The sequence below is a fragment of the Coregonus lavaretus genome (genome assembly GCF_964263955.1).
Source record: "Coregonus lavaretus genome assembly, chromosome: 5".
Taxonomy (NCBI): domain Eukaryota; kingdom Metazoa; phylum Chordata; class Actinopteri; order Salmoniformes; family Salmonidae; genus Coregonus; species Coregonus lavaretus.
In genome coordinates, this window is record NC_139992.1 from 34,125,601 (window position 1) to 34,140,544 (window position 14,944).

Consider the following 14,944-nt stretch of genomic DNA (forward strand, 5'->3'; position numbering starts at 1 on the left):
GTTAAAACGTACTTGCAGACTTGAAAACCCTTGCCTATTGTAAATCGTGCCTGTCCTTCCAGTGCTGAACAAAAACCAATGATTTTGGACCCTGTTTTCATGCGAAATGGCTAAAAGAAATGTTTCACGTTTGTTACACTCAAACAGTGTCTCCTGTCATATTCTGAACTGGTCGCATTGTGGATTTGGCCTAAAACATGATTTTGGACAATGTTCATGGAACTCAGGTTAAAACGTACTTTCAGACTCTAAAACCCTTGCCTATTGTAAATCGCGCCTGTCCTTCCAGTGCTGAACGAAAACCAATGATTTTGGATCCTGTTTTCATGCGAAATGGCTAAAAGAAATGTTTTACGTTTGTTACACTCAAACAGTGTCTACTGTCATATGCTGAACTGGTCGCATTGTGGATTTGGCATAAAACATGATTTTGGACAATGTTCATGGAACTCAGCTTAAAACGCACTTGATGACTTGAAAACCCTTACCTATTGTAGATCGCGCCTGTCCTTCCAGTGCTGAACGAAAACCAATTATTTTGGACCCTGTTTTCATGCGAAATGGCTAAAATAAATGTTTCACGTTTGTTACACTCAAACAGTGTCTCCTGTCATATGCTGAACTGGTCGCATTGTGGATTTGGCCTAAAACATGATTTTGGACAATGTTCATGGAACTCAGCTTAAAACGTACTTTCAGACTCTAAAACCCTTGCCTATTGTAAATCGCGCCTGTCCTTCCAGTGCTGAACGAAAACCAATGATTTTGGATCCTGTTTTCATGCGAAATGGCAAAAAGAAATGTTTTACGTTTGTTACACTCAAACAGTGTCTACTGTCATATGCTGAACTGGTCGCATTGTGGATTTGGCATAAAACATGATTTTGGACAATGTTCATGGAACTCAGCTTAAAACGCACTTGATGACTTGAAAACCCTTACCTATTGTAGATCGCGCCTGTCCTTCCAGTGCTGAACGAAAACCAATTATTTTGGACCCTGTTTTCATGCGAAATGGCTAAAATAAATGTTTCACGTTTGTTACACTCAAACAGTGTCTCCTGTCATATGCTGAACTGGTCGCATTGTGGATTTGGCCTAAAACATGATTTTGGACAATGTTCATGGAACTCAGCTTAAAACGTACTTTCAGACTCTAAAACCCTTGCCTATTGTAAATCGCGCCTGTCCTTCCAGTGCTGAACGAAAACCAATGATTTTGGATCCTGTTTTCATGCGAAATGGCTAAAAGAAATGTTTTACGTTTGTTACACTCAAACAGTGTCTACTGTCATATGCTGAACTGGTCGCATTGTGGATTTGGCATAAAACATGATTTTGGACAATGTTCATGGAACTCAGCTTAAAACGCACTTGATGACTTGAAAACCCTTACCTATTGTAGATCGCGCCTGTCCTTCCAGTGCTGAACAAAAACCAATGATTTTGGAACCTGTTTTCATGCGAAATGGTTAAAAGAAATGTTTCACGTTTGTTACACTCAAACAGTGTCTACTGTCATATGCTGAACTGGTCGCATTTTGGATTTGGCCTAAAACATGATTTTGGACAATGTTCATGGAACTCAGCTTAAAACGTACTTGCAGACTTGAAAACCCTTGCCTATTGTAAATCGCGCCTGTCCTTCCAGTGCTGAACAAAAACCAATGATTTTGGACCCTGTTTTCATGCGAAATGGCTAAAAGAAATGTTTCACGTTTGTTACACTCAAACAGTGTCTCCTGTCATATTCTGAACTGGTCGCATTGTGGATTTGGCCTAAAACATGATTTTGGACAATGTTCATGGAACTCAGGTTAAAACGTACTTTCAGACTCTAAAACCCTTGCCTATTGTAAATCGCGCCTGTCCTTCCAGTGCTGAACGAAAACCAATGATTTTGGATCCTGTTTTCATGCGAAATGGCTAAAAGAAATGTTTTACGTTTGTTACACTCAAACAGTGTCTACTGTCATATGCTGAACTGGTCGCATTGTGGATTTGGCATAAAACATGATTTTGGACAATGTTCATGGAACTCAGCTTAAAACGCACTTGATGACTTGAAAACCCTTACCTATTGTTGATCGCGCCTGTCCTTCCAGTGCTGAACGAAAACCAATTATTTTGGACCCTGTTTTCATGCGAAATGGCTAAAATAAATGTTTCACGTTTGTTACACTCAAACAGTGTCTCCTGTCATATGCTGAACTGGTCGCATTGTGGATTTGGCCTAAAACATGATTTTGGACAATGTTCATGGAACTCAGCTTAAAACGTACTTGCAGCCTTGAAAACCCTTGCCTATTGTAAATCGCGCCTGTCCTTCCAGTGCTGAACAAAAACCAATGATTTTGGAACCTGTTTTCATGCGAAATGGTTAAAAGAAATGTTTCACGTTTGTTACATTCAAACAGTGTCTACTGTCATATGCTGAACTGGTCGCATTTTGGATTTGGCCTAAAACATGATTTTGGACAATGTTCATGGAACTCAGGTTAAAACGTACTTGCAGACTTGAAAACCCTTGCCTATTGTAAATCGTGCCTGTCCTTCCAGTGCTGAACAAAAACCAATGATTTTGGACCCTGTTTTCATGCGAAATGGCTAAAAGAAATGTTTCACGTTTGTTACACTCAAACAGTGTCTCCTGTCATATTCTGAACTGGTCGCATTGTGGATTTGGCCTAAAACATGATTTTGGACAATGTTCATGGAACTCAGGTTAAAACGTACTTTCAGACTCTAAAACCCTTGCCTATTGTAAATCGCGCCTGTCCTTCCAGTGCTGAACGAAAACCAATGATTTTGGATCCTGTTTTCATGCGAAATGGCTAAAATAAATGTTTTACGTTTGTTACACTCAAACAGTGTCTACTGTCATATGCTGAACTGGTCGCATTGTGGATTTGGCATAAAACATGATTTTGGACAATGTTCATGGAACTCAGCTTAAAACGCACTTGATGACTTGAAAACCCTTACCTATTGTAGATCGCGCCTGTCCTTCCAGTGCTGAACGAAAACCAATTATTTTGGACCCTGTTTTCATGCGAAATGGCTAAAATAAATGTTTCACGTTTGTTACACTCAAACAGTGTCTCCTGTCATATGCTGAACTGGTCGCATTGTGGATTTGGCCTAAAACATGATTTTGGACAATGTTCATGGAACTCAGCTTAAAACGTACTTTCAGACTCTAAAACCCTTGCCTATTGTAAATCGCGCCTGTCCTTCCAGTGCTGAACGAAAACCAATGATTTTGGATCCTGTTTTCATGCGAAATGGCTAAAAGAAATGTTTTACGTTTGTTACACTCAAACAGTGTCTACTGTCATATGCTGAACTGGTCGCATTGTGGATTTGGCATAAAACATGATTTTGGACAATGTTCATGGAACTCAGCTTAAAACGCACTTGATGACTTGAAAACCCTTACCTATTGTAGATCGCGCCTGTCCTTCCAGTGCTGAACAAAAACCAATGATTTTGGAACCTGTTTTCATGCGAAATGGTTAAAAGAAATGTTTCACGTTTGTTACACTCAAACAGTGTCTACTGTCATATGCTGAACTGGTCGCATTTTGGATTTGGCCTAAAACATGATTTTGGACAATGTTCATGGAACTCAGCTTAAAACGTACTTGCAGACTTGAAAACCCTTGCCTATTGTAAATCGCGCCTGTCCTTCCAGTGCTGAACAAAAACCAATGATTTTGGACCCTGTTTTCATGCGAAATGGCTAAAAGAAATGTTTCACGTTTGTTACACTCAAACAGTGTCTCCTGTCATATTCTGAACTGGTCGCATTGTGGATTTGGCCTAAAACATGATTTTGGACAATGTTCATGGAACTCAGATTAAAACGTACTTTCAGACTCTAAAACCCTTGCCTATTGTAAATCGCGCCTGTCCTTCCAGTGCTGAACGAAAACCAATGATTTTGGATCCTGTTTTCATGCGAAATGGCTAAAAGAAATGTTTTACGTTTGTTACACTCAAACAGTGTCTACTGTCATATGCTGAACTGGTCGCATTGTGGATTTGGCATAAAACATGATTTTGGACAATGTTCATGGAACTCAGCTTAAAACGCACTTGATGACTTGAAAACCCTTACCTATTGTAGATCGCGCCTGTCCTTCCAGTGCTGAACGAAAACCAATTATTTTGGACCCTGTTTTCATGCGAAATGGCTAAAATAAATGTTTCACGTTTGTTACACTCAAACAGTGTCTCCTGTCATATTCTGAACTGGTCGCATTGTGGATTTGGCCTAAAACATGATTTTGGACAATGTTCATGGAACTCAGCTTAAAACGTACTTGCAGCCTTGAAAACCCTTGCCTATTGTAAATCGCGCCTGTCCTTCCAGTGCTGAACAAAAACCAATGATTTTGGAACCTGTTTTCATGCGAAATGGTTAAAAGAAATGTTTCACGTTTGTTACACTCAAACAGTGTCTACTGTCATATGCTGAACTGGTCGCATTTTGGATTTGGCCTAAAACATGATTTTGGACAATGTTCATGGAACTCAGGTTAAAACGTACTTTCAGACTCTAAAACCCTTGCCTATTGTAAATCGCGCCTGTCCTTCCAGTGCTGAACGAAAACCAATGATTTTGGATCCTGTTTTCATGCGAAATGGCTAAAAGAAATGTTTTACGTTGTTACACTCAAACAGTGTCTACTGTCATATGCTGAACTGGTCGCATTGTGGATTTGGCATAAAACATGATTTTGGACAATGTTCATGGAACTCAGCTTAAAACGCACTTGATGACTTGAAAACCCTTACCTATTGTAGATCGCGCCTGTCCTTCCAGTGCTGAACGAAAACCAATTATTTTGGACCCTGTTTTCATGCGAAATGGCTAAAATAAATGTTTCACGTTTGTTACACTCAAACAGTGTCTCCTGTCATATGCTGAACTGGTCGCATTGTGGATTTGGCCTAAAACATGATTTTGGACAATGTTCATGGAACTCAGCTTAAAACGTACTTTCAGACTCTAAAACCCTTGCCTATTGTAAATCGCGCCTGTCCTTCCAGTGCTGAACGAAAACCAATGATTTTGGATCCTGTTTTCATGCGAAATGGCTAAAAGAAATGTTTTACGTTTGTTACACTCAAACAGTGTCTACTGTCATATGCTGAACTGGTCGCATTGTGGATTTGGCATAAAACATGATTTTGGACAATGTTCATGGAACTCAGCTTAAAACGCACTTGATGACTTGAAAACCCTTACCTATTGTAGATCGCGCCTGTCCTTCCAGTGCTGAACAAAAACCAATGATTTTGGAACCTGTTTTCATGCGAAATGGTTAAAAGAAATGTTTCACGTTTGTTACACTCAAACAGTGTCTACTGTCATATGCTGAACTGGTCGCATTTTGGATTTGGCCTAAAACATGATTTTGGACAATGTTCATGGAACTCAGCTTAAAACGTACTTGCAGACTTGAAAACCCTTGCCTATTGTAAATCGCGCCTGTCCTTCCAGTGCTGAACAAAAACCAATGATTTTGGACCCTGTTTTCATGCGAAATGGCTAAAAGAAATGTTTCACGTTTGTTACACTCAAACAGTGTCTCCTGTCATATTCTGAACTGGTCGCATTGTGGATTTGGCCTAAAACATGATTTTGGACAATGTTCATGGAACTCAGCTTAAAACGTACTTGCAGACTTGAAAACCCTTGCCTATTGTAAATCGCGCCTGTCCTTCCAGTGCTGAACAAAAACCAATGATTTTGGACCCTGTTTTCATGCGAAATGGCTAAAAGAAATGTTTCACGTTTGTTACACTCAAACAGTGTCTCCTGTCATATTCTGAACTGGTCGCATTGTGGATTTGGCCTAAAACATGATTTTGGACAATGTTCATGGAACTCAGGTTAAAACGTACTTTCAGACTCTAAAACCCTTGCCTATTGTAAATCGCGCCTGTCCTTCCAGTGCTGAACGAAAACCAATGATTTTGGATCCTGTTTTCATGCGAAATGGCTAAAAGAAATGTTTTACGTTTGTTACACTCAAACAGTGTCTACTGTCATATGCTGAACTGGTCGCATTGTGGATTTGGCATAAAACATGATTTTGGACAATGTTCATGGAACTCAGCTTAAAACGCACTTGATGACTTGAAAACCCTTACCTATTGTAGATCGCGCCTGTCCTTCCAGTGCTGAACGAAAACCAATTATTTTGGACCCTGTTTTCATGCGAAATGGCTAAAATAAATGTTTCACGTTTGTTACACTCAAACAGTGTCTCCTGTCATATGCTGAACTGGTCGCATTGTGGATTTGGCCTAAAACATGATTTTGGACAATGTTCATGGAACTCAGCTTAAAACGTACTTTCAGACTCTAAAACCCTTGCCTATTGTAAATCGCGCCTGTCCTTCCAGTGCTGAACGAAAACCAATGTTTTTGGATCCTGTTTTCATGCGAAATGGCTAAAAGAAATGTTTTACGTTTGTTACACTCAAACAGTGTCTACTGTCATATGCTGAACTGGTCGCATTGTGGATTTGGCATAAAACATGATTTTGGACAATGTTCATGGAACTCAGCTTAAAACGTACTTGCAGCCTTGAAAACCCTTGCCTATTGTAAATCGCGCCTGTCCTTCCAGTGCTGAACAAAAACCAATGATTTTGGAACCTGTTTTCATGCGAAATGGTTAAAAGAAATGTTTCACGTTTGTTACACTCAAACAGTGTCTACTGTCATATGCTGAACTGGTCGCATTTTGGATTTGGCCTAAAACATGATTTTGGACAATGTTCATGGAACTCAGCTTAAAACGTACTTGCAGACTTGAAAACCCTTGCCTATTGTAAATCGCGCCTGTCCTTCCAGTGCTGAACAAAATCCAATGATTTTGGACCCTGTTTTCATGCGAAATGGCTAAAAGAAATGTTTCACGTTTGTTACACTCAAACAGTGTCTCCTGTCATATTCTGAACTGGTCGCATTGTGGATTTGGCCTAAAACATGATTTTGGACAATGTTCATGGAACTCAGGTTAAAACGTACTTTCAGACTCTAAAACCCTTGCCTATTGTAAATCGCGCCTGTCCTTCCAGTGCTGAACGAAAACCAATGATTTTGGATCCTGTTTTCATGCGAAATGGCTAAAAGAAATGTTTTACGTTTGTTACACTCAAACAGTGTCTACTGTCATATGCTGAACTGGTCGCATTGTGGATTTGGCATAAAACATGATTTTGGACAATGTTCATGGAACTCAGCTTAAAACGCACTTGATGACTTGAAAACCCTTACCTATTGTAGATCGCGCCTGTCCTTCCAGTGCTGAACGAAAACCAATTATTTTGGACCCTGTTTTCATGCGAAATGGCTAAAATAAATGTTTCACGTTTGTTACACTCAAACAGTGTCTCCTGTCATATGCTGAACTGGTCGCATTGTGGATTTGGCCTAAAACATGATTTTGGACAATGTTCATGGAACTCAGCTTAAAACGTACTTTCAGACTCTAAAACCCTTGCCTATTGTAAATCGCGCCTGTCCTTCCAGTGCTGAACGAAAACCAATGTTTTTGGATCCTGTTTTCATGCGAAATGGCTAAAAGAAATGTTTTACGTTTGTTACACTCAAACAGTGTCTACTGTCATATGCTGAACTGGTCGCATTGTGGATTTGGCATAAAACATGATTTTGGACAATGTTCATGGAACTCAGCTTAAAACGTACTTGCAGCCTTGAAAACCCTTGCCTATTGTAAATCGCGCCTGTCCTTCCAGTGCTGAACAAAAACCAATGATTTTGGAACCTGTTTTCATGCGAAATGGTTAAAAGAAATGTTTCACGTTTGTTACACTCAAACAGTGTCTACTGTCATATGCTGAACTGGTCGCATTTTGGATTTGGCCTAAAACATGATTTTGGACAATGTTCATGGAACTCAGCTTAAAACGTACTTGCAGACTTGAAAACCCTTGCCTATTGTAAATCGCGCCTGTCCTTCCAGTGCTGAACAAAAACCAATGATTTTGGACCCTGTTTTCATGCGAAATGGCTAAAAGAAATGTTTCACGTTTGTTACACTCAAACAGTGTCTCCTGTCATATTCTGAACTGGTCGCATTGTGGATTTGGCCTAAAACATGATTTTGGACAATGTTCATGGAACTCAGGTTAAAACGTACTTTCAGACTCTAAAACCCTTGCCTATTGTAAATCGCGCCTGTCCTTCCAGTGCTGAACGAAAACCAATGATTTTGGATCCTGTTTTCATGCGAAATGGCTAAAAGAAATGTTTTACGTTTGTTACACTCAAACAGTGTCTACTGTCATATGCTGAACTGGTCGCATTGTGGATTTGGCCTAAAACATGATTTTGGACAATGTTCATGGAACTCAGCTTAAAACGTACTTGCAGCCTTGAAAACCCTTGCCTATTGTAAATCGCGCCTGTCCTTCCAGTGCTGAACAAAAACCAATGATTTTGGAACCTGTTTTCATGCGAAATGGTTAAAAGAAATGTTTCACGTTTGTTACACTCAAACAGTGTCTACTGTCATATGCTGAACTGGTCGCATTTTGGATTTGGCCTAAAACATGATTTTGGACAATGTTCATGGAACTCAGCTTAAAACGTACTTGCAGACTTGAAAACCCTTGCCTATTGTAAATCGCGCCTGTCCTTCCAGTGCTGAACGAAAACCAATGATTTTGGATCCTGTTTTCATGCGAAATGGCTAAAAGAAATGTTTTACGTTTGTTACACTCAAACAGTGTCTACTGTCATATGCTGAACTGGTCGCATTGTGGATTTGGCATAAAACATGATTTTGGACAATGTTCATGGAACTCAGCTTAAAACGCACTTGATGACTTGAAAACCCTTACCTATTGTAGATCGCGCCTGTCCTTCCAGTGCTGAACAAAAACCAATGATTTTGGAACCTGTTTTCATGCGAAATGGTTAAAAGAAATGTTTCACGTTTGTTACACTCAAACAGTGTCTACTGTCATATGCTGAACTGGTCGCATTTTGGATTTGGCCTAAAACATGATTTTGGACAATGTTCATGGAACTCAGGTTAAAACGTACTTTCAGACTCTAAAACCCTTGCCTATTGTAAATCGCGCCTGTCCTTCCAGTGCTGAACGAAAACCAATGATTTTGGATCCTGTTTTCATGCGAAATGGCTAAAAGAAATGTTTTACGTTTGTTACACTCAAACAGTGTCTACTGTCATATGCTGAACTGGTTGCATTGTGGATTTGGCATAAAACATGATTTTGGACAATGTTCATGGAACTCAGCTTAAAACGCACTTGATGACTTGAAAACCCTTACCTATTGTAGATCGCGCCTGTCCTTCCAGTGCTGAACGAAAACCAATTATTTTGGACCCTGTTTTCATGCGAAATGGCTAAAATAAATGTTTCACGTTTGTTACACTCAAACAGTGTCTCCTGTCATATGCTGAACTGGTCGCATTGTGGATTTGGCCTAAAACATGATTTTGGACAATGTTCATGGAACTCAGCTTAAAACGTACTTTCAGACTCTAAAACCCTTGCCTATTGTAAATCGCGCCTGTCCTTCCAGTGCTGAACGAAAACCAATGATTTTGGATCCTGTTTTCATGCGAAATGGCTAAAAGAAATGTTTTACGTTTGTTACACTCAAACAGTGTCTACTGTCATATGCTGAACTGGTCGCATTGTGGATTTGGCATAAAACATGATTTTGGACAATGTTCATGGAACTCAGCTTAAAACGCACTTGATGACTTGAAAACCCTTACCTATTGTAGATCGCGCCTGTCCTTCCAGTGCTGAACGAAAACCAATTATTTTGGACCCTGTTTTCATGCGAAATGGCTAAAATAAATGTTTCACGTTTGTTACACTCAAACAGTGTCTCCTGTCATATTCTGAACTGGTCGCATTGTGGATTTGGCCTAAAACATGATTTTGGACAATGTTCATGGAACTCAGCTTAAAACGTACTTGCAGCCTTGAAAACCCTTGCCTATTGTAAATCGCGCCTGTCCTTCCAGTGCTGAACAAAAACCAATGATTTTGGAACCTGTTTTCATGCGAAATGGTTAAAAGAAATGTTTCACGTTTGTTACACTCAAACAGTGTCTACTGTCATATGCTGAACTGGTCGCATTTTGGATTTGGCCTAAAACATGATTTTGGACAATGTTCATGGAACTCAGGTTAAAACGTACTTGCAGACTTGAAAACCCTTGCCTATTGTAAATCGCGCCTGTCCTTCCAGTGCTGAACAAAAACCAATGATTTTGGAACCTGTTTTCATGCGAAATGGTTAAAAGAAATGTTTCACGTTTGTTACACTCAAACAGTGTCTCCTGTCATATTCTGAACTGGTCGCATTGTGGATTTGGCCTAAAACATGATTTTGGACAATGTTCATGGAACTCAGGTTAAAACGTACTTTCAGACTCTAAAACCCTTGCCTATTGTAAATCGCGCCTGTCCTTCCAGTGCTGAACGAAAACCAATGATTTTGGATCCTGTTTTCATGCGAAATGGCTAAAAGAAATGTTTTACGTTTGTTACACTCAAACAGTGTCTACTGTCATATGCTGAACTGGTCGCATTGTGGATTTGGCATAAAACATGATTTTGGACAATGTTCATGGAACTCAGCTTAAAACGCACTTGATGACTTGAAAACCCTTACCTATTGTAGATCGCGCCTGTCCTTCCAGTGCTGAACGAAAACCAATTATTTTGGACCCTGTTTTCATGCGAAATGGCTAAAATAAATGTTTCACGTTTGTTACACTCAAACAGTGTCTCCTGTCATATGCTGAACTGGTCGCATTGTGGATTTGGCCTAAAACATGATTTTGGACAATGTTCATGGAACTCAGCTTAAAACGTACTTTCAGACTCTAAAACCCTTGCCTATTGTAAATCGCGCCTGTCCTTCCAGTGCTGAACGAAAACCAATTATTTTGGACCCTGTTTTCATGCGAAATGGCTAAAATAAATGTTTCACGTTTGTTACACTCAAACAGTGTCTCCTGTCATATGCTGAACTGGTCGCATTGTGGATTTGGCCTAAAACATGATTTTGGACAATGTTCATGGAACTCAGCTTAAAACGTACTTTCAGACTCTAAAACCCTTGCTTATTGTAAATCGCGCCTGTCCTTCCAGTGCTGAACGAAAACCAATGATTTTGGATCCTGTTTTCATGCGAAATGGCTAAAAGAAATGTTTTACGTTTGTTACACTCAAACAGTGTCTACTGTCATATGCTGAACTGGTCGCATTGTGGATTTGGCATAAAACATGATTTTGGACAATGTTCATGGAACTCAGCTTAAAACGCACTTGATGACTTGAAAACCCTTACCTATTGTAGATCGCGCCTGTCCTTCCAGTGCTGAACGAAAACCAATTATTTTGGACCCTGTTTTCATGCGAAATGGCTAAAATAAATGTTTCACGTTTGTTACACTCAAACAGTGTCTACTGTCATATGCTGAACTGGTCGCATTGTGGATTTGGCATAAAACATGATTTTGGACAATGTTCATGGAACTCAGCTTAAAACGCACTTGATGACTTGAAAACCCTTACCTATTGTAGATCGCGCCTGTCCTTCCAGTGCTGAACGAAAACCAATTATTTTGGACCCTGTTTTCATGCGAAATGGCTAAAATAAATGTTTCACGTTTGTTACACTCAAACAGTGTCTCCTGTCATATTCTGAACTGGTCGCATTGTGGATTTGGCCTAAAACATGATTTTGGACAATGTTCATGGAACTCAGCTTAAAACGTACTTGCAGCCTTGAAAACCCTTGCCTATTGTAAATCGCGCCTGTCCTTCCAGTGCTGAACAAAAACCAATGATTTTGGACCCTGTTTTCATGCGAAATGGCTAAAAGAAATGTTTCACGTTTGTTACACTCAAACAGTGTCTCCTGTCATATTCTGAACTGGTCGCATTGTGGATTTGGCCTAAAACATGATTTTGGACAATGTTCATGGAACTCAGGTTAAAACGTACTTTCAGACTCTAAAACCCTTGCCTATTGTAAATCGCGCCTGTCCTTCCAGTGCTGAACGAAAACCAATGATTTTGGATCCTGTTTTCATGCGAAATGGCAAAAAGAAATGTTTTACGTTTGTTACACTCAAACAGTGTCTACTGTCATATGCTGAACTGGTCGCATTGTGGATTTGGCATAAAACATGATTTTGGACAATGTTCATGGAACTCAGCTTAAAACGCACTTGATGACTTGAAAACCCTTACCTATTGTAGATCGCGCCTGTCCTTCCAGTGCTGAACGAAAACCAATTATTTTGGACCCTGTTTTCATGCGAAATGGCTAAAATAAATGTTTCACGTTTGTTACACTCAAACAGTGTCTCCTGTCATATGCTGAACTGGTCGCATTGTGGATTTGGCCTAAAACATGATTTTGGACAATGTTCATGGAACTCAGCTTAAAACGTACTTTCAGACTCTAAAACCCTTGCCTATTGTAAATCGCGCCTGTCCTTCCAGTGCTGAACGAAAACCAATGATTTTGGATCCTGTTTTCATGCGAAATGGCTAAAAGAAATGTTTTACGTTTGTTACACTCAAACAGTGTCTACTGTCATATGCTGAACTGGTCGCATTGTGGATTTGGCATAAAACATGATTTTGGACAATGTTCATGGAACTCAGCTTAAAACGCACTTGATGACTTGAAAACCCTTACCTATTGTAGATCGCGCCTGTCCTTCCAGTGCTGAACAAAAACCAATGATTTTGGAACCTGTTTTCATGCGAAATGGTTAAAAGAAATGTTTCACGTTTGTTACACTCAAACAGTGTCTACTGTCATATGCTGAACTGGTCGCATTTTGGATTTGGCCTAAAACATGATTTTGGACAATGTTCATGGAACTCAGCTTAAAACGTACTTTCAGACTTGAAAACCCTTGCCTATTGTAAATCGCGCCTGTCCTTCCAGTGCTGAACAAAAACCAATGATTTTGGATCCTGTTTTCATGCGAAATGGCAAAAAGAAATGTTTTACGTTTGTTACACTCAAACAGTGTCTACTGTCATATGCTGAACTGGTCGCATTGTGGATTTGGCATAAAACATGATTTTGGACAATGTTCATGGAACTCAGCTTAAAACGCACTTGATGACTTGAAAACCCTTACCTATTGTAGATCGCGCCTGTCCTTCCAGTGCTGAACGAAAACCAATTATTTTGGACCCTGTTTTCATGCGAAATGGCTAAAATAAATGTTTCACGTTTGTTACACTCAAACAGTGTCTCCTGTCATATGCTGAACTGGTCGCATTGTGGATTTGGCCTAAAACATGATTTTGGACAATGTTCATGGAACTCAGCTTAAAACGTACTTGCAGACTTGAAAACCCTTGCCTATTGTAAATCGCGCCTGTCCTTCCAGTGCTGAACAAAAACCAATGATTTTGGACCCTGTTTTCATGCGAAATGGCTAAAAGAAATGTTTCACGTTTGTTACACTCAAACAGTGTCTCCTGTCATATTCTGAACTGGTCGCATTGTGGATTTGGCCTAAAACATGATTTTGGACAATGTTCATGGAACTCAGGTTAAAACGTACTTTCAGACTCTAAAACCCTTGCCTATTGTAAATCGCGCCTGTCCTTCCAGTGCTGAACGAAAACCAATGATTTTGGATCCTGTTTTCATGCGAAATGGCTAAAAGAAATGTTTTACGTTTGTTACACTCAAACAGTGTCTACTGTCATATGCTGAACTGGTCGCATTGTGGATTTGGCATAAAACATGATTTTGGACAATGTTCATGGAACTCAGCTTAAAACGCACTTGATGACTTGAAAACCCTTACCTATTGTAGATCGCGCCTGTCCTTCCAGTGCTGAACGAAAACCAATTATTTTGGACCCTGTTTTCATGCGAAATGGCTAAAATAAATGTTTCACGTTTGTTACACTCAAACAGTGTCTCCTGTCATATGCTGAACTGGTCGCATTGTGGATTTGGCCTAAAACATGATTTTGGACAATGTTCATGGAACTCAGCTTAAAACGTACTTTCAGACTCTAAAACCCTTGCCTATTGTAAATCGCGCCTGTCCTTCCAGTGCTGAACGAAAACCAATGATTTTGGATCCTGTTTTCATGCGAAATGGCTAAAAGAAATGTTTTACGTTTGTTACACTCAAACAGTGTCTACTGTCATATGCTGAACTGGTCGCATTGTGGATTTGGCATAAAACATGATTTTGGACAATGTTCATGGAACTCAGCTTAAAACGCACTTGATGACTTGAAAACCCTTACCTATTGTAGATCGCGCCTGTCCTTCCAGTGCTGAACGAAAACCAATTATTTTGGACCCTGTTTTCATGCGAAATGGCTAAAATAAATGTTTCACGTTTGTTACACTCAAACAGTGTCTCCTGTCATATTCTGAACTGGTCGCATTGTGGATTTGGCCTAAAACATGATTTTGGACAATGTTCATGGAACTCAGCTTAAAACGTACTTGCAGCCTTGAAAACCCTTGCCTATTGTAAATCGCGCCTGTCCTTCCAGTGCTGAACAAAAACCAATGATTTTGGACCCTGTTTTCATGCGAAATGGCTAAAAGAAATGTTTCACGTTTGTTACACTCAAACAGTGTCTCCTGTCATATTCTGAACTGGTCGCATTGTGGATTTGGCCTAAAACATGATTTTGGACAATGTTCATGGAACTCAGGTTAAAACGTACTTTCAGACTCTAAAACCCTTGCCTATTGTAAATCGCGCCTGTCCTTCCAGTGCTGAACGAAAACCAATGATTTTGGATCCTGTTTTCATGCGAAATGGCAAAAAGAAATGTTTTACGTTTGTTACACTCAAACAGTGTCTACTGTCATATGCTGAACTGGTCGCATTGTGGATTTGGC